The sequence below is a fragment of the Phyllostomus discolor genome, chromosome 12, assembly GCF_004126475.2.
Source record: "Phyllostomus discolor isolate MPI-MPIP mPhyDis1 chromosome 12, mPhyDis1.pri.v3, whole genome shotgun sequence".
NCBI classification, from domain to species: Eukaryota; Metazoa; Chordata; class Mammalia; order Chiroptera; family Phyllostomidae; genus Phyllostomus; species Phyllostomus discolor.
The window spans coordinates 29,774,914-29,792,134 of record NC_040914.2 but is presented as its reverse complement, the minus strand read 5'-3'; the positions used below and the strand labels follow the sequence as shown (position 1 = coordinate 29,792,134).

Here is a 17,221-nt window from a genome sequence, read left to right as displayed (position 1 = left end):
AACACAACTCTGAGGCTATCTACCCGAAGACAGGTTCAAAGCTCAGTCCTACAGGACTGCCCCCCACCATTCAGATACCAGTTGCAAGTCCAGTTGTTACCTGTGCTTCAGAACAACAGGCTATTTAGTATTTTTTGTAATCCTCTCCCAAGGATATGTTTATTATTATTATTATTATTATTAGGGAGGAAGGGAGAGAAAGAGAAACATCCATTGGTTCGGAAGGTCCGGTATGTACCTTCACCAGGGATAGAACCTGCAACGAAGGGAAGTATGCTGGCCAAAAACCAAACCCACAACCTTTTGTGTATGGGATCAGGCTCCCACCCTTTGAGCCACCTGTCTAGGACACAATAGGCTTTTAAAATTATTATTATTGTATTTTATTGATTGTGCTATAACTGTTCTCCCAATTTCCCCCTTTTGCCCTCCTTCACACAGCACCACCCCTCCCTCTGGCAATCCCCCACCCCACCTTAGTTCATGCGCATAGGTCATGCATGTAAGTTCTTTGGCAACTCCATTTCCTATACTGTTCTTAACATCTTCCTGCCTATTCTGTAGCTACCAATTTGTATTTCTTAATCTCTTTACCTTTTCCCCAAAACCCCTGCCCCCTGGCAACCCTCCAAATGCTCTCCATACCCATGATTCTATCTCTGTTCCTGTTTGCTTAGTTTGTTTTTAGATTCAATTATTGATAGTTATGTATTCATTACCATTTTAATGTTCATAATTTTGATCTGTTTTCTTAAATAAATCCCTTTAACATTTCATATGGGGGGTTCTGGGTGGAGGGGGGACAGAGGGGGTACATTGGGACAACAATATTAGCATAATCAATAAAATGCAATTTAAAAAATTCATATAATAATAGCTTGGTAATGAATTCCTTTAGCTTTACCTTGTCAGTGAAGCATTTTACCTGCATTTTGACTCTAAATGATAGCTTTGCTGGACACAGTAATCTAGGTAGTAGGTCCTTGCTTTTCATTATTTTAAATACTTTTTGCCAGCCCTGTCTGGTGTAGTTCAGTGGATTGAGCATCAGCCTGTGAACCAAGGGTCACTGGTTCGATTCCCAGTCAGGGCACATACCTGGGTTGCAGGTCAGTCCCCCAGTAGTGGGCACATGAGAGGCACATTGATGTTTCTTTCCCTCTCTTTCTCCCTCCCTTCCCCTCTCTAAAAATAAATAAATAAAATCTTTAAAAAAATACTTTGTGCCAGTCTCTTCTAGTCTGCAAAGTTTCTTTTGAGAAATCAGGGGACAGTCTTATGGGAGCTTCCCTACAGGTAACTAACCACATTTCCCTTGGTGCTTTTAAGATTCTCTCTTTATCTTTATTCTTTGGCACTTTAATTATGATGCGCCTTGGTGTGGTCCTCTTTTGTCCATCTTGTTTGGGACTCTGTGCTTCCTGGACTTCTATGTCTATTTTCTTCATCAAGTTAAGGAAGTTTTCTTTTATTAATTTTTAAAATTAATTTCCAATTTCTTGCCTTTCTCTTCTCCTCCTGAAACCCTTATGATATGAATGTTGGTATGCTTGAAGATGTCCCAGAGGCTCCTTACATTATGCTCATTTTTTTGTATTCTTTTTTCTTCTTGCTGTTCTCTTTGGGTGTCTTTTGCTTTCTTATGATCTGAATCAGATTTCATTCTCATCTTCATCCACTCCACTCTTGATTCCCTGTAAATTGTTCTTTATTTCAGTTAGTGTATCCTTAATTTTTGCTTGGATCATTTAAAGTTGTTGAAGTACACACTGTGTTTCTTGAGATCCTTACAACCAGTGTTCTAAACTCTGCATCTGATAGCTGGCTTATCTCCATTTTGTTTAGTTCTTGTTCTAAACTTTTGTTCTGTTCTTTCATTTGGGTCATATTTCTTTGCTTCCTTATTTTGGGAGCCTCCCTGTGTTAGTCTACATATTAAGTTGTAGGGGGGCTCTGCCCACAGAGCTCCCCCCGGCCGCTGTGGATGAGAATAAATCTACCAAGAAATTATCTGTTTGGGGAGGAAAGGTTCTTCAGTCTCTCAGAGGAGAAAGGTGTTTCACCTCTCTCTCAATGGGCTTTTATTGAGTTTAGCTTGCATGGGGACGCATATCAAAGAAAGGAGGTATTGTTTACAGATAACATTTCTGGGATCACAGGGGTCCTTTTGAATCAGGGTCTGGTAGACAGGGTGACGCCAAACAAACTTATCTTGTGCTCAGACCCTTAACATTTAAATTTAGGACGTTCTTAGCAAAGCAGAACTTTATGCATTCTTTCTTAGACCTGATTGCTCCCCACTGGGAACTGCCGGTTCCAGCACAGGGCTGCATCTCCCTTTGGCATTGTTTCAGGCCTGAATCAGGTGGGGGAAGCAAGGCAGCCAAGAGATTAGGAGACTTTTTACAGATAGAATGAGGACTCAGGCTATGATACAGGCTAGGGGTGAGGATTTTTGGTCCTTTCGCCACAGTCTCCTAGGTCCTTCCCTGATGGCCCCTTTGTGACTGTGCTTGTCTTAGGTTGTTCCTTCCTTGAGGAATCTTACCCACCATTGACTATCCAGCCATCCTCCAGGGGCCAAGCAGGGTGAAGTAAAGGAGGCAGAGGCTGTGCCCCTGCCAGGAGGATAAGTTTTGTCTCTTTAGTGGCTTATGGTCCCAAGCTCCCCTAGCCATGGGGTCTTTTTGGCTGTCGGTGGGGTTACAGCTTCTGAAACCAGGCAAGACATTTCCCAACATTAAGTAGAGCTGCTTTGACTCCCTGTCTTAGTAGCATGGCCTAATGCAGCAGGTGTCCTGTAGGATCCACTGGCTCAGCCTCCACCTTTAGCCAAGCCGAGTACTCAAGGTGCACCCTCCATGGGGGCTGAATACTCCCTCTTCTTATAGTTGAGTCTTTTTTAATATAATTATTTCCCAATCTTTATTTCTAGGGTTTTTTTTAAAATAAGATTTTATTTATTTATTTTTAGAGAGCGGAAGGAAGGGAGAAAGAGAGGGAGAGAAATATCAATGTGTGGTTGCCTCTCACGTGGCTCTCACTGGGGACCTGGCCCACAACCCAGGCATGTGTGCTGACCAGGAATTGAACTGGTGACCCTTTGGTTTGCAGCCTGCGCTCAATCCACTGAGCTACACCAGCCAGGGCTGTAGTTGAGTTTTGATTGCTGTTGGCAGGATAGTGGGAGGGATTTACCTATGCCAGTCACCTGGTAGGACTGGCTGTGACCACTGTCTACCAACTACTTCCTTCTGTGCCTTGTGGAGGTGGTTGGGTGGTGGTCCTCCATCATGGTCTGTAACTCTCTTCTGGGTGTGCAGGCTCTGGGTTTTCCTGAGTTGTTCAGGCCAAAGTTAGTCACCACCTGAGTTTGTCTGGGGTCACTTGGTGTAAGCATATAAAGCATTCTGCAGATGGCTGCTGCTAGTGCCAGGCCAGGAGCCACATAGAAAGAGGTACAGGGTAGGGGATTGGTTGGGATCAGCTGTTGCTTCTTTGAGTGGATTTAGGAAGGTCTGAAGCCTGCACTCAGCCAAGCCATTCTTATGGAAAAGCCACTTTTAACATCTTGAGTTGGCCCATAAATTGGATCAGTTGGAGCCTTAGGTAATCTCCAGGGTAGGGCAAACCGTGTGAACCAGATTGATGGAGCCTCACATATGGTGCCACTGCACTTAATCTCTGTGTGGATTAGGGCTTTAAAAAGGAGCAATGGCCACTGCCTACAGTTCTGTCTAGGAGGAAGCTGTCTCCCAGCTCTCACCCTGGAGGAACCAGACATTTCAGTTCCTCCCCCATATGCCACTGATGTCCTTGAGTGTGCTGCCCCAGTGCTGGAGACCAGAGGGAATGAGTCTGAGAAAGTCTGTGTGTGGTGCAAGGCCCTTTAAGAGCAAAGGCCTACAAATACCTCAGTTTCTTCTGCCAACCCAACCCCCACTGGTTTTTACAGACAGAAGTTATGGAACTTATGTTCTTGGCACTGGAACCCTGGGCTGGGTGGTCTGGTGTGGGGCAGGGATCCCTCACTCCTAAGATGTCCCTTCCAACTTTTATCTACCACATGTGGGTGTAGGACCAGCCTGTTCTGCCAGTCTGTCCCTCCTATGCATCTGGATGAATGTGGTTTCTTTAATTCTTTACTTGTTCAACTCCATACAGCTTGATTTTCTGATGGTTCTGAGTGATAGTGGTTCTGTAGTTTAGTTGTAATTTTGTTTCAGTTGTACATGGAGATAAGCTATGTTTACCTATGCCTCCATCTTGACTGAAAGTCTCCATACAGCATGACATTATAAACAGAAAACCACAGATCCTCCCTGGCTGGGTTACAGAGCTGGTTAGACCATCACGCTAAAATTGCATTTTCTAATCCTGGTCAGGGCAAATACAAGAATCGACCAACAAATGCATAAATAAGTGCAACAAAAAATTGATGTTTCTCTTTCTCTGTAAAATCAGTAAATAATAATAATAATAAAAAGAAAACCACAAGCAAAAATAGCATCACTCATCCTGCAAGCCCATGATTCTAAACCTAGTTCAATACCTGATATAATTGCAGTTTCAACCTCTCTCAGGAACATAAACTTTTTTTTACTTTATCTCCCTGCCCCCGCAAGAAACATAATCTTTTTTTTTTTTTTGGTGAACATTAATACCTTTCTGTAGTTTGCTCACTCCATAACATTTTTTCCAGAAATAATCTCCCATCCCCATGGAACCACAGTCACTGCATTCACAGGAGGAATGTTCATTATTTCCCAGCAAAGACATTACATGATTGAATCCAAAACTGTTATCTCAAGTTCAGATGCCCACTTTCCAAACCTTTATGGATGCAAAAATTTCAACACCTTGACAGCCAATATAAATTTGCCACATAAACCTATTCCCAGATACATGTCACATTCTTTTTTTTAAATTTTTTTCATTTCTGTAAGTTTTTATTTTTTAAGATTTTATTTATTTATTTTTAGAGGGAGGAAGGGAGGGAAAAAGAGGGGAAGTGAAACATCAATGTGTGGTTGCCTCTTGCACACCCTCTGCTGGGGATATGGCCCGCAACCCAGGTATGTGCCCTGACTGGGAATCGAACTGGCAATGCTTTGGCTCACAGGTCTACGCTCAATCCATTGAGCTACACCATCCAGGGCCATGTCACATTCTTTAAAAAAGTAGAACATATGAGAGAGCCAGATGGAATATTGTGAGGAAATAAAAGGTATGGTGACACCTCATTCACTTCCTTTATTGCTGCATAGTATCTTCCTCCATGTGTTTTCTACACCTGTCTGGAATGTTCTTGCTGTGATCACTGAGTGAACATACTGGACCTCCTGATGGTCACTCTAAAAACTTTGTTCTCCAAGAAATGAAAAGAATGAATGTATTGTGTTTTCTTTATTTTTAAAATTATTTATTTGTTTTTAGAGAGAGGGAAAGGGAAGAAGAAAGAGAGGGAGAAAAATATCAATGTGTGGTTGCCTCTCACATGCTCCCTACTGGGGACCTGGCTTGCAACTCAGGGAAGTCCCCTGACTGGGAACCAGCAGCCCTTTGGTTCACAGCCTGTGCTTAATCCACTGAGCTACACCAACCAGGGTTGTTTTATTTATATTTGAATGAACCTTAGTGTCATTAGAACAATTGATGGATATGCATATTTGACATTTTTGAAGTGGAAGTTACAAATGGAGCATATTTTACTAACATGTCTTTGATAAAGGTGGTTGTTAAAACTTCCTTATCGATTTACTGAACCAAAATATTCTTAAAAAACATGCCAATAGGACTTCCATCCAAGATGGAGGCATAGCTAGACATGCTTTGCCTCCTCACACAACCATAAGAAAGATAACAACCAATCTAAAAACAAAAACAATCAGAACTGCCAGAAAACTGAACTGTATGGAAGTCTAACAACAAAGGATTTAAAGATGAAACATTCATCCAAATGGGCCAGAGAGGATGGAGTTTGGTATGGTGAGGTAACAGGGACAGTGGCAGTGGAGGCCTGTGGATAGGGTGGTCCCATATTCACATGCTGCAGATAAAAACTGGGAGGAACAACTGGGGAGTAAGCAATCCCAGCCCCAGGCCAGACTGCAGCCCAAGGTTCAAGCACTGGGAAATAAAGCCTCATAACCTCTGGATATAAAATCCAGTGGCTGCTGGGGCAGTGGAAGAAACTGTTGGTCACTCAGGAGAGTGTGTTTAAAGTGCCCACAGGGTCCTAGAATGTACACAGACCTACCCACTTGGGAAATCAGCGCTAAGGCAGCAGCTAGAAGAGTGCCAGTTGCCTACAGAAGGGAGAAGTGACTGGAAATGGGGCAAGAACTGAGCAAGTGACATTGTTCCCTCTCTGACCCCTCCCCCACATACAGCACCACAGAGTGGCAAAGTGGGTTGCCCTACTCTGGAAAAAAACTAAGGCTCTGCCCCTTACAACGTAACAGGTGTGTTAACATGGGGAGTCAAAACAGCTCTACCTAATACACAGAAGGCTACCAAAGGGAGGCTACCAAATTGAGGAGACAAAGAAATATGACCCAAATGAAAGAACAGATCAAAACTCCAGAAAAAGAACTAAGTAACATGGAGATAGCCAACCTCTCAGTTGCAGAGTTAAAACACTGGTGATGAGGATGCTCAGAGAACTGACTGAGTATAGTCACAAAATAAAGGAACAAGTGAAGGCTATACAAAGTGAAATAAAGAAAAATATACAGGGGACCAAGAGTGAAGAGAAGAAAACAGGGATTCAAATCAATGATTTGGAACAGAAGAAAGAAATAAACATTCAACTGGAATAGAATGAAGAAATAAGAATTCAAAAAAATTGGAGAGGCTTAGGAACCTCTGGGACAACTTTAAACATAGCAACATCCAAATCATAGGGGTGCCAAAAGGAGAAGAAGAAGAGGTAGAAATTGAAAACTTATTTGAAAAAATAATGAAAGAAAACTTCTCCAATTTGGCAAAGAAAATAGACATACAAGTCCAGGAAGCTCAGAGAGTCCCAACCAAGTTGGACCCAAAGAAGGTCATATTAAGACTCGTCATGATTAAATTGCTAAAGATAAAGATAAGGAGGTCCTGTCTGGTGTGGCTCAGTGGATTGAGCACTGACCCACAAACCAAAGGGTTGCAGGATAGATTCCCAGTCAGGGTACATGCCTGAGTTGTGGGCTGGGTCCCCAGTTAGGGGCATGTGAGAAGTGACCAGTCAATGTATCTCTCACACATTGATGTTTCACTCTCTTTCTCCCTCTCTTCCTGTCTCTCTAAAAATAAATAAATAAAAATTTTAAAAAACATTTTAAAAATATTTTATTTATTTATACTTAGAGAGAGGGGAAGGGAGGGAGAAAGATAGGGAGAGAAACATCAATGTGTAGTTGCATGTTGTGAGCGCCCTACTGGGGTCCTGGCCTGCAACCCAGGCATGTGCCCTGACTAGGAATCAAACCTGCAACCCTTTGGTTTGCAAGCCGGCACTCAATCCACTGAGCCGCATCAGCCAGGGCAATAAATAAAATCTAAAAAAAAAAAAAAAGAGAGAGATACAGAGAGAATCTTAATAGCAGCAAGAGAAAAGAAGACAGTTACTTATAAAGGAATTTCCATAAGATTGTCAGCAGATTTCTCAAATGAAACCTTGCAGGCAAGAGGGGACTGGCAAGAAGTATTCAAAGTGATGGACCTAAGCAAGGTCCATTACAAAAAGCAAGGACCTACTACCTAGATTACTCTATCCAGCAAAGCTATCATTTATAATTGAAGAGTAGAAAAAGCAGTCAAGGTAAAGCTAAAGTAGTTCATCATCAGCAAGCTCTTTTTACATGAAATATCAAAGGGACTTATCTAAAAATTAAATGTGTGGAGTTTGAACTGTGCTTGCAACTAAACCAATTCCCAGTCTGTGCTTAGGGGAAATGGGCTGCAAGCATGGTTATTATTCTCTTTAAAATTACCTACATTTAGTATTTCTTATATCACTTGTATCTTAAAAAGTCTATTTCTATCAGTTGTATATCTGGAAAAACAAGTGTGCCATGATACAAGTGAGAGGTTACATGAACATACAATGACCTGAAAATAATGCTAAGCACCAGAGTGCTCACAAGGCCTACTCAGGGCCACTCATCTGTGAAATTAAAAATCAGATACATGCCCTGACCAGCTAGGCTCAGTTGGTAGAGCATCATCCCACAAAGCTAAATGCCACCAGTTAGATTCCTGGTCAGGGCACATGACTGGGTTGTGGCCCAGTCCCAGGATGGGGCACATGTGAGAGGCAACTGATTGATGTTTCTCTCATGTCTGTGTTTCTCTCCCTCTAATTCTCCCTCCCTTTCTCTTGCTCTAAAAATAAATAAACAACTTTAAAAAACATCAGTAACACTTAGAAGGGCTTTATTTTTAGAATTCAGCAGTAATCCAAGACATCCCCCTGACAGCAGTGAGGCCTGACAACAAAGGGAAAGGGGTTGGCTTTCTGAGAGGGTCCATACATGCTAGCTGGTGCCTTCTATATGGACTGTGTTGTTCAGGAAGATGGTCGGAGAGCACCAATCACATAGATGTCATCAGGGGTGTTCTGGACACCTATCTGCCCTAAGGAATGCCCATCACCCTCAACTCTGCTGACTGAGCTGTGGAAACATTGACCCCACCTGGTTGGGCTCATTGGCTCCCTTCTCATAAAATTTGAAGTAAGGATCTCAGTAGTGGCCAGAGTGTGCTGGGCACTGGAGTTAGAGTTTGTGTTCAGGACTCTGTTCTTACACAAACATCCCTGGTGGAGACACGAGAGAATGGAAAGGAGGATGTGGGTTCAGAACATGGTCGGGGCTGCAGGGAAGGCAGGGTCTCATCCAGCCAGTCTGGGTGGAGGGCAGAATCACATGGCCAGCGAGTCCCCTGCCTGGAGAAGGGAGGAGCACTCGACTAAGGAGACCAGAATCCTGCAGACCTCCAGCATCACCTCTGAATGTGAAGTTTCAGAGTTCATGTTTAGCTGTCCCCTCTCCTACAAGGGGGAATGTGAAAGGCATGTACCAACAACACTTGAAGAGTCAAACTGAGGCATCAAATTCACCAGGGGGATGGGATCCAAGCCTCTCACCCATCATGCAGGTGAAGGGGAAGAACCAGGCCTGAATCACCAGGGTCTCATTAGTACCAGGCTCTATGCTAAACTCTAAGGTGAGACAGACATGATGCAGCTAAGAATCAGAGTTTGTCCTAGAAATGACAGAAATGATGGCACTCCCATGAAGAATGTGCGGTTGTTGATGAGCATGCTGGGATGTCAAAGGAATGGGACAGCAATTGTGAGGATAATTCCAGTGGTGGAAACAGCAGCCACAGCTGAGCCTCCCTGTTCCTCCCCAGCCACATGCCCTTGGCTGAGGGCTTCACATGTGGAGAGACTGTCCCCAGCTGTGCAACCACTCACTGGTTTGCATGCAGCCTCTTAAATCTGACACTTGTCTGTTGTGTGACCTTGGAAAACTCACTTCATCTTTCTGATCCTTATTTCCCTCAAAATACCCAGGGTATAAACAAACAAACAAACAACCTCAAAAAGCCAATCCTGGAATGTTGGCAACAGTATCTATTGAGAGTTTCTTTACCTGTATTGATTCTCACATGGGCACACCTGGCATTGCATTCACATTATCAGTAATGTGAGTTTGGAGAGCTCTAGAGCCACCTGGAGATTCCCCGGTAAAAAATCCACGCTGACACCTCAGTGCCATGTAGACATCTCCTCCATGTGGTAGGGTTTGTGTGGACCTTAGCAAGTCAGGGGTCCTAAAAGCCCTATTTTTTTTTCCACAAGTACTTGGGGTACAAGGTGTCGCAAGTGACTGGCCTGTAATGACAGGGGCATGTGATGGCTGCTGGTGTTGCCCCTACTCCTGGGATGGGCAATAAGGTCAGGAGAAGGGTGGCTCTTTACTCCCATTTCACACAAGAGGGAACTGAGGCTCAAAGAGTAGATTGTTTGCCTGTCATCATAGTGATTATTGGAGACCTAGAATTTAAACCTAGGTTACATGGCCCAAGGTATGAGGAATCTGATTAATAATCTCTTCTCTTTGGCTTCCGGTGGGGCTTTGGGGGTCAACAAACATCTATTGATCCTCTTATCACACGATGCACCTTTGAGACCTGCTCCCAGCCACCAACTCCCAGATGATAGACACAAAAATAGGTGAACACTAAAAAGGAGGGCTTTATTATATTACTAAATGACTAAATTTACAGCAGTGAGTAACTGTATTAACTGTATTAATAATGCAGATTTTTCTTTAAAGTGTATGGCATGTGCCTATAAAATTGTATATAACAAAAATAATTTGAAATATTAGAAAATAGTTTTCTACTATTGAAAACAAACATTCCATAAAATAAGAGTTAAATCTGTTATCCAAGGAGTAAAACAGTGTGATATATAAAACCTTTTTAAGTCCAAATTCTTAAAAAATAGGTATAGCGTATGACACACATTTTGCTAAAAACTTATCATTAGTAAATACACATTTGTAAAAGTGCTGGTCATGAATACTTACACAGACACAGATGCAACTAAAATAGCAGAGAGAGAAAATACAACAAACCTATTAAAAGAGCTAAAATTAATAAAATTTAAACAAATCAACAGTTTCCTACAGGGGAAGAAGTGGACCGACCCCTTATACACCACTGATAAAAATACAAAAAGTGCCTTGGCTGGTGGGTCAGTGGTTGGAGCACTGACCACACACCAAAAGTTTATGAATCTGATTCCCAGTCAGGACACATACCTAAGTTGCAGGTTCAATACCTGGTGTGGTGTGAATGGGAAACAACAGATTGATATTTCCTTCTCACATTGTTGTATCTCTCACTCTCTCTCTCTAAAATCAATAAACATAGCCTGAGATGAGTATCAAAAAATAATAATAAAAAGAGAAATTCTGGACCTAAAGAATACAAGGAATGAAATGACAAATGCAATAGACAACATCAACAGCAATTTAATGAAGTAATAGACAAATCTGTGACCTAGCATTAGGTCATTTCAAATCATCCACTCAGAGGAGAAAAAGACTGGAAAACACAACATAATTTATTTGGATGCCAACAAGGGAAATAACACTTGCAATATGGCAGTGCCACAAGGAGAAGTGAGAGAGAAAGGGTCAGCAAGCTTACTGGTATAAATAATAGCTGAAAAGTTTCCAAATCAAGAGAGATGTGGACATCCAGGTACATGACACTCACAGATCTACATACATCTTCAATTCAAAGAGATCTTCACAGAAACACATTATAATGAAACTTTCAAAGATCATATATGAAGAGGATTTTAAAGGCACAATAAGAAACTCATTGCATACAAGAGAACTTCAATAAGGCTATACTCAGCAGAAACCTTCAAACCAGAAGAGAATGGGTGACAAACTCAAAATACTGAAGAAAAAAATGTCAACTAACAACATGTTATCTGGCAAAGCTGTCCTTCACAAATGTAGGAGAAACATTTCCCTAGTTTAAAAAAAGGTGAGGAGTCCTGACTGGTGTGGCTTAGTGGATTGAGCACCAGCCTGCAAACCAAAAGGTCACCAATTCGATTCCCGGTCAGGGCACATGCTTAGGTCATGGGCCAGGTACCCAACTAGGGGTTTGTGGGAGGCAACAGATCGATGTTTCGCTTACACATCATGTCTTTTTCTGTCTCTTACCCTTTCTAAAAATAAATAAATAAATAAAATCTTAAAAAATAAAATAAAATGTAAAAAGGTGAGGAAGTACATCATAATATGATCTGCCTTAATCAGATTATGTTAAGGGAAGTTCTTCAAGCTGAAATGAAAAAAACACTATTTCCTAACAAAGAAATATATAAAAATAAGGAGCACACCTTAAATGGTAAATATAAAATCATATGCAGAATATGCTAATATTGTAATATCATAGTGTGTCAGACACTTAACTCTAGAATAAAGTATACAAATGAGGAGTATTAAAAACAACTATAGCCACAATAATTTCATAATAATTTTTTAAAAATTTTAATGATTAAATTGTGACATCAAAACATAATGTAGAGGGGTGGAATGCTAAAAGGGTATGTTTTCTTTATTTTTTTTTAAAGATGTTACTTATTCAACTTTACAGAGAAGAAAAGGGAGGGAGAATGGGAGAGAAATGCTGATGTGTACAAGATATCGATCAACTGTCACTTGCATGTGCACAAACCAGACACTGGCCCAAAACCTAGGCCATGTGCCCTCATGGGGAATTGAACTGGTAAACTCTTGCCTTGCTGGTTAATGCTCAACAAACTGAGCCACACAGGGCTAAAAGAATACATTTTTTTCTATGCAGTTGATGGTTATCTGATTAAAAGAGACTGTTATAACTTTAAGATAGCTTAGTAAACAAACATGGTAATCTCAAAGCAAAATCCTACAGTAGAGAAACAGAAAATAAAGTTAAGCAATCAGAATATCTACAGAAAATAAAGAGACAAGGAGGAAATCAGGAGAGAAATAAAAGGAACTACAAAACAGCAAGACAAAAATTAAAGAGATGGCAATCATCAAGTACTTACAAAATTCTCCGATCAAATCACATACGATGGCTTAATAAATCAAAAATTAGCCCTAGCTAATCTCGCTCAGTGGATTAAGCACCAGCCTGCAAACCAAGAAGTCACTGGTTCGATTCCTGGTCAGGGTGCATGCCTGGATTGAGGGTCAGGTCCTTGGCTGGGGGCATGGGAAAGGGAACCAATGAATGTATGTCTCACACATTGATGTATCTCCCTCTCTCTTCCTCTCTCCCTTCTCCTCTCTCTATTTATTTTTAGAGAGAGGGGAAGGAAAGGAGAAAGAGGGAGAGAAACAACAGTGTGTGGTTGCCTCTTGCGCATCCCCTACTGGGGACCTGGCCCATAACCCAGGCATATGCCTTGAATGGGAATCGAACTAATGACCCTTTTGTTCACAGGCCCGTGCTCAATCCACTGAGCTACACCAGCCAGGGCTAAATAAAATCTTTTAAAAATAAAAATAAAAAATAAAAATTAAATCCAAACTAGTAGGGGGGACCCAAAAAGGCTGAAATTATCTTCTGGATGTCAGGACCCTTGTAGTATAGGCTTCTCCCACTAGGTGAGTGTTCTAGGAACCCGTCTGTATCAGTGTATCAGTGTATCAGTTGGCATTGTTGTGAATGGCTGCATTTGGCTTCAGTGAATTATTTTTTAGAGATTTCAACACATTTTGATAGGGGGCTAAAGACTTGGAAAATTTTAGCTTAAGGTAAATAGCCATAAATGTAGCAGGTAATGTGTATGTTAAGCTTTTGTTTTGATAGGGGTTTAAGACTTGGGAAAATTTAGCTTAAGGTAAATAGTCATAAATCTAGCAAGTAATGTGTATGTTAAGTTTTTGTTTCAGTAACTACAGATAAGGCCCATCCTGGCGCCTGGGATTCAGCAGTTGACCTCCTGGGTCACTGGCTGGAGATTACCTCAGTCTGAAGACTGTCTGTACCAGGAAGAAGCAAGCAACTACCCTTCCCCCCTGGAGGCAACTGTTAAATTTCAAAGGCTTTCGCTGACACCTTGTTTGCCCTCCCCCAACCCCCTTATAAAAGATCTGGCTGGGAAAGAAAGAGCAAGATGGTTTGTTAGGGTATGAACCCGCCGGCCATCTGAATAAAGTGCCTATAAAAGATTCAATCACTGTCATTGCTTATTGGATTTGGTAGTGACAGGCAGCCCAAACGCTGGTGTCTTTTCCGATTACAGTTTCAGAAACTACAGATAAGGCCCATCCTGATGCCTGGGAAAAGCAGCTGACCTCCTGGGGCAGTGGCTAGAGATTACCGCCTGGAGACATCCGTACCGGGAAGAAGCAGGCGACTACTCCTCCCCCTTGGAGACAGCTGTTGAATTTTAAGGCTTTCGCAGACCTGTTTGTCCTCCCCCAACCCACTTATAAAAGATCTGGCCAGGAAATAAAGGGGAAGATGGTTTGTTAGGGTATGAACCCACCATCTTCTCAGATCACCGGCCATCTGAATAAAGCGCCTATAAAAGATTCGATCACTGTCATTGTTTATTGGATTTGGTAGTGACAGGCAGCCCGAACACCAGTGTCTTTTCCAGTTACAATTTGCCCATTTCACAATGGGTGATTTATGAGCACACTTACCCACACCACGCTGAGTATTCAGTAGTATTTGAGTAAAAACCGCGTGACCCCCATGCCCCACCCTCCCTATTCACCTGATCTCACCCTAGTGACTTCTTTTGTTTCCCCAGGTGAAACAAGTCCTCAAAGGGAAACAAACATTTTGCTGATGTGGACAGGTGAAACAAAAACTGGCAGAAGCACTAAAAGTCATCAAAATTAATGAGTTTAAAACCTGTTGTGATCAGTGGGAAAATCGTCTCGATAGGTATATTGCATCAAATGGAGAGCACTTTGAATGTGCCTGAAGTTTAAACATGTAAGAATACACAATTTTTTATAAATAAATTCTGGGAGGTTTTATTGGACCTCCCCCAGCAATATATATTGCCTGCAAGAAACTTACTTCAGCCTTAAAAGCAGAAATAGGTTCAAAATACAGAAATCGAAAAGAATAACTCATGCAAGTAAAAGTCAAAAGAACCTTACACTTACAAGTAGCTATACTTATACTAGACAAAATAAACTAAAAACCTATCACAAAATTATTAAAAAATTACATAAAGATAAACAAATTGCCCAGTTTGATGTAGCTCAGTTGGTTGGGCATCATCCTGCAAAGCAGAAGGTCACTGGTTTGATTCCTGCTAAGGGTGTAATGGTGCAGCCAAGAGGGAGGCCCCAAATAGGGATTTGGAATGGGGCCCAGAACTCAGGGTGTCCAGGAAATATTAGGATGTCCTCACCCCGCCCCCTACCTACAGGTGTGGGTTGGGGGAAGGGACAAATGGAGCAGGGCCATTGAGAGCTGTTTTGCATAGCAACAGCTTTGCAGCTAACCTCTGGTATGGTCATTTAGCATATCTATAACCTTTACCTGGTTGCATAGATATGTTAAATAGTTGTGGCCACACTCTGAGCCAGGGGAAAGGAAGTAACTTCCCCACCAAGACATAACTGGGGGGCAGGTCCCCTGAGTTACAGCACCTGCATGGGAGCTTGGAGAAGATTGGCTCCATGACATGGGGCCACACCTGCCCAGACCCACGATATCAGCCCAGTGAAGCTAGAAGGATACGAGAGTGCTGGCAAGTGTGGTCAATTGTGGAAGGAGTCAGAAATGGGGCTGCAGAGGAGGATTGGCATGGGGATTTAAACCCAGACATGGAAGCCATTGAGGAGAGAACCACTCGGTCTTTAGCAGGGTGGGGACTCCCACAGCCCTGTGAGAGAGAATTGCCACTTGGCTTTGGCAGAGTGGCGACTTCCCCTCCTCGCAGTCATTGTGGGGAGAACCACGCAACTTTGGCAGAGTGGAGACTCCTGCGGCCATTGTGCAGAAAGGACCACACAGCTGGGGCAGTGGAAAGAGAACCTCGAGGCTTTGCCAGGGTGGGGACCCCCGCAGCTTTAGAAGGGGGAACCACCACCTGGCTTTAGCAGAGATCCTGGTGACACAGCTGATGGTTCCGGAAACCGAGGGAGGCCTACCAGCCAAGATGGATTACTGAGAAGAACTGGGGGCTACCTGAGCCACAGACTTCTATTTCTTTTCCTGAGATATGGTACCCCAGACTGGGCAAAGGGGGGAAAGAAGGACTGTGTGTGTTTGTGGGTGTTTTAAGGGACTTTGGGATTTTGATGAGGATATTAGGTCACTACTTTAAGTCTATACAGCATTAAATATTTTGAAAGGTTTTCTAGGCTCTGCTGAGGAATAAATGCTAATCAGCCACAAAGTTAGGTAGTATAGAGCTTTATTGGAGTTTGCACGCCCAGGTGAGGTTTCCTGGTCCACACGGTGGGGCCGAGAAAGTCGCCCGGAGCAGGGAATATGGCGGGGTTTTATTCTGATCAGCTCTCTTCGTGGGAGCTGGGGATTGGTCCCCTTTGAACAAAGCGACAATATATCATTGGTGGTTCTCCTCGCGCCCTGGTTTGACGTCAGCCGTCTTTCCTGGGTTATAGTTCAGCCGCATGCTTGTAGTTCAGCTGCCATTTTGTTCTACCCCGCTCATCCTGACACATTTTCTTTTCATGAATCTCTGGCATTGAGAGACCTCTTTCCTTTGGCGGCGGACATAACAAACCTGGGGGGTTCCTTTTGGATAATAGTATATCATCCCAGGACCCCCCTTCTGTTCTGTAACAAGGGCACAACCTGGGTTTTAGGCCAGTTCCCTGGGTGGGGGCATATGAGAGGCAACTGATCAATGTTTCTCTCACACATCGATGTTTCTCTTCCTCTCTTCCTCCCTTCTCCTCTCTCTAAAAATAAATTCTTTTTTATAAAATGGTAAATAAATTCACTCAGGCCCTAGCCAAGTGGCACAGTTGCTTAGAATATAACCTGATACAGCAGGTTGCAGATTCAATCCTTGGTCAGGGAATATACAAGAATCAATCAATAAATGAATAGGAGGAACAACAGATTGATGTTACTCTCTCTAAAATCAATAATAAAAAAGTAATTGATGCATCAAGAGGATATAACAATTAAAATGTAATGAACCAAACATAGATGCAACTAATTATATTTAGCAAATATTAACAGACTGGGTTATAGAAAAGACAGCCCTGGCCTGATGGCTCAGCTTGTGGGAGCATCATTCAGTACAACAAAAGGTTGCAGGTTCAATTCCCAGTCTGGGCAAATATCTATAATGTGGGTTTGATCCCCAGTTGAGATGCTAATAGAATGTAAACAATTGATGCTTCTCTCTCACCCCTCCCTTCCTCTCTCTCTAGGGTTAGTGAATATTTTCTTTGGTGAGGACTGGGAAAAAAAAAAAAAAAGACAGCTAAAGAACTCTGACTGGTGTGGCTCAGACAGTTGAGCATAGTCCTGAAAAGCTAAAAGTCATGGGTTCAATTCACAGTCAGGACACATGTGGGGAGAGGGTTCAGTCCCCAGTTGGGTGCATACAAGATGCAACCATATTTCTCTCCCTCTTTTTCTCCCTCCCTTTCCCTGTCTCCAAAATAATTAACTAAATAAGTAAAACTTTTTTGAAAAA

At 42.4% G+C, this 17,221-nt stretch overlaps 2 protein-coding genes across 8 annotated transcripts in view; one reads left to right on the top strand and one right to left on the bottom strand.

Annotated features, from left to right (window-relative positions):
- Positions 1–17,221, bottom strand: part of LOC114511481 (zinc finger protein 345-like) — a 447,937-nt gene that overhangs the window by 14,031 nt on the left and 416,685 nt on the right. The gene's annotated exons all lie outside the window — the stretch shown is intronic.
- Positions 1–17,221, top strand: part of LOC114511072 (zinc finger protein 530-like) — a 568,693-nt gene that overhangs the window by 432,375 nt on the left and 119,097 nt on the right. The window lies entirely within an intron of this gene.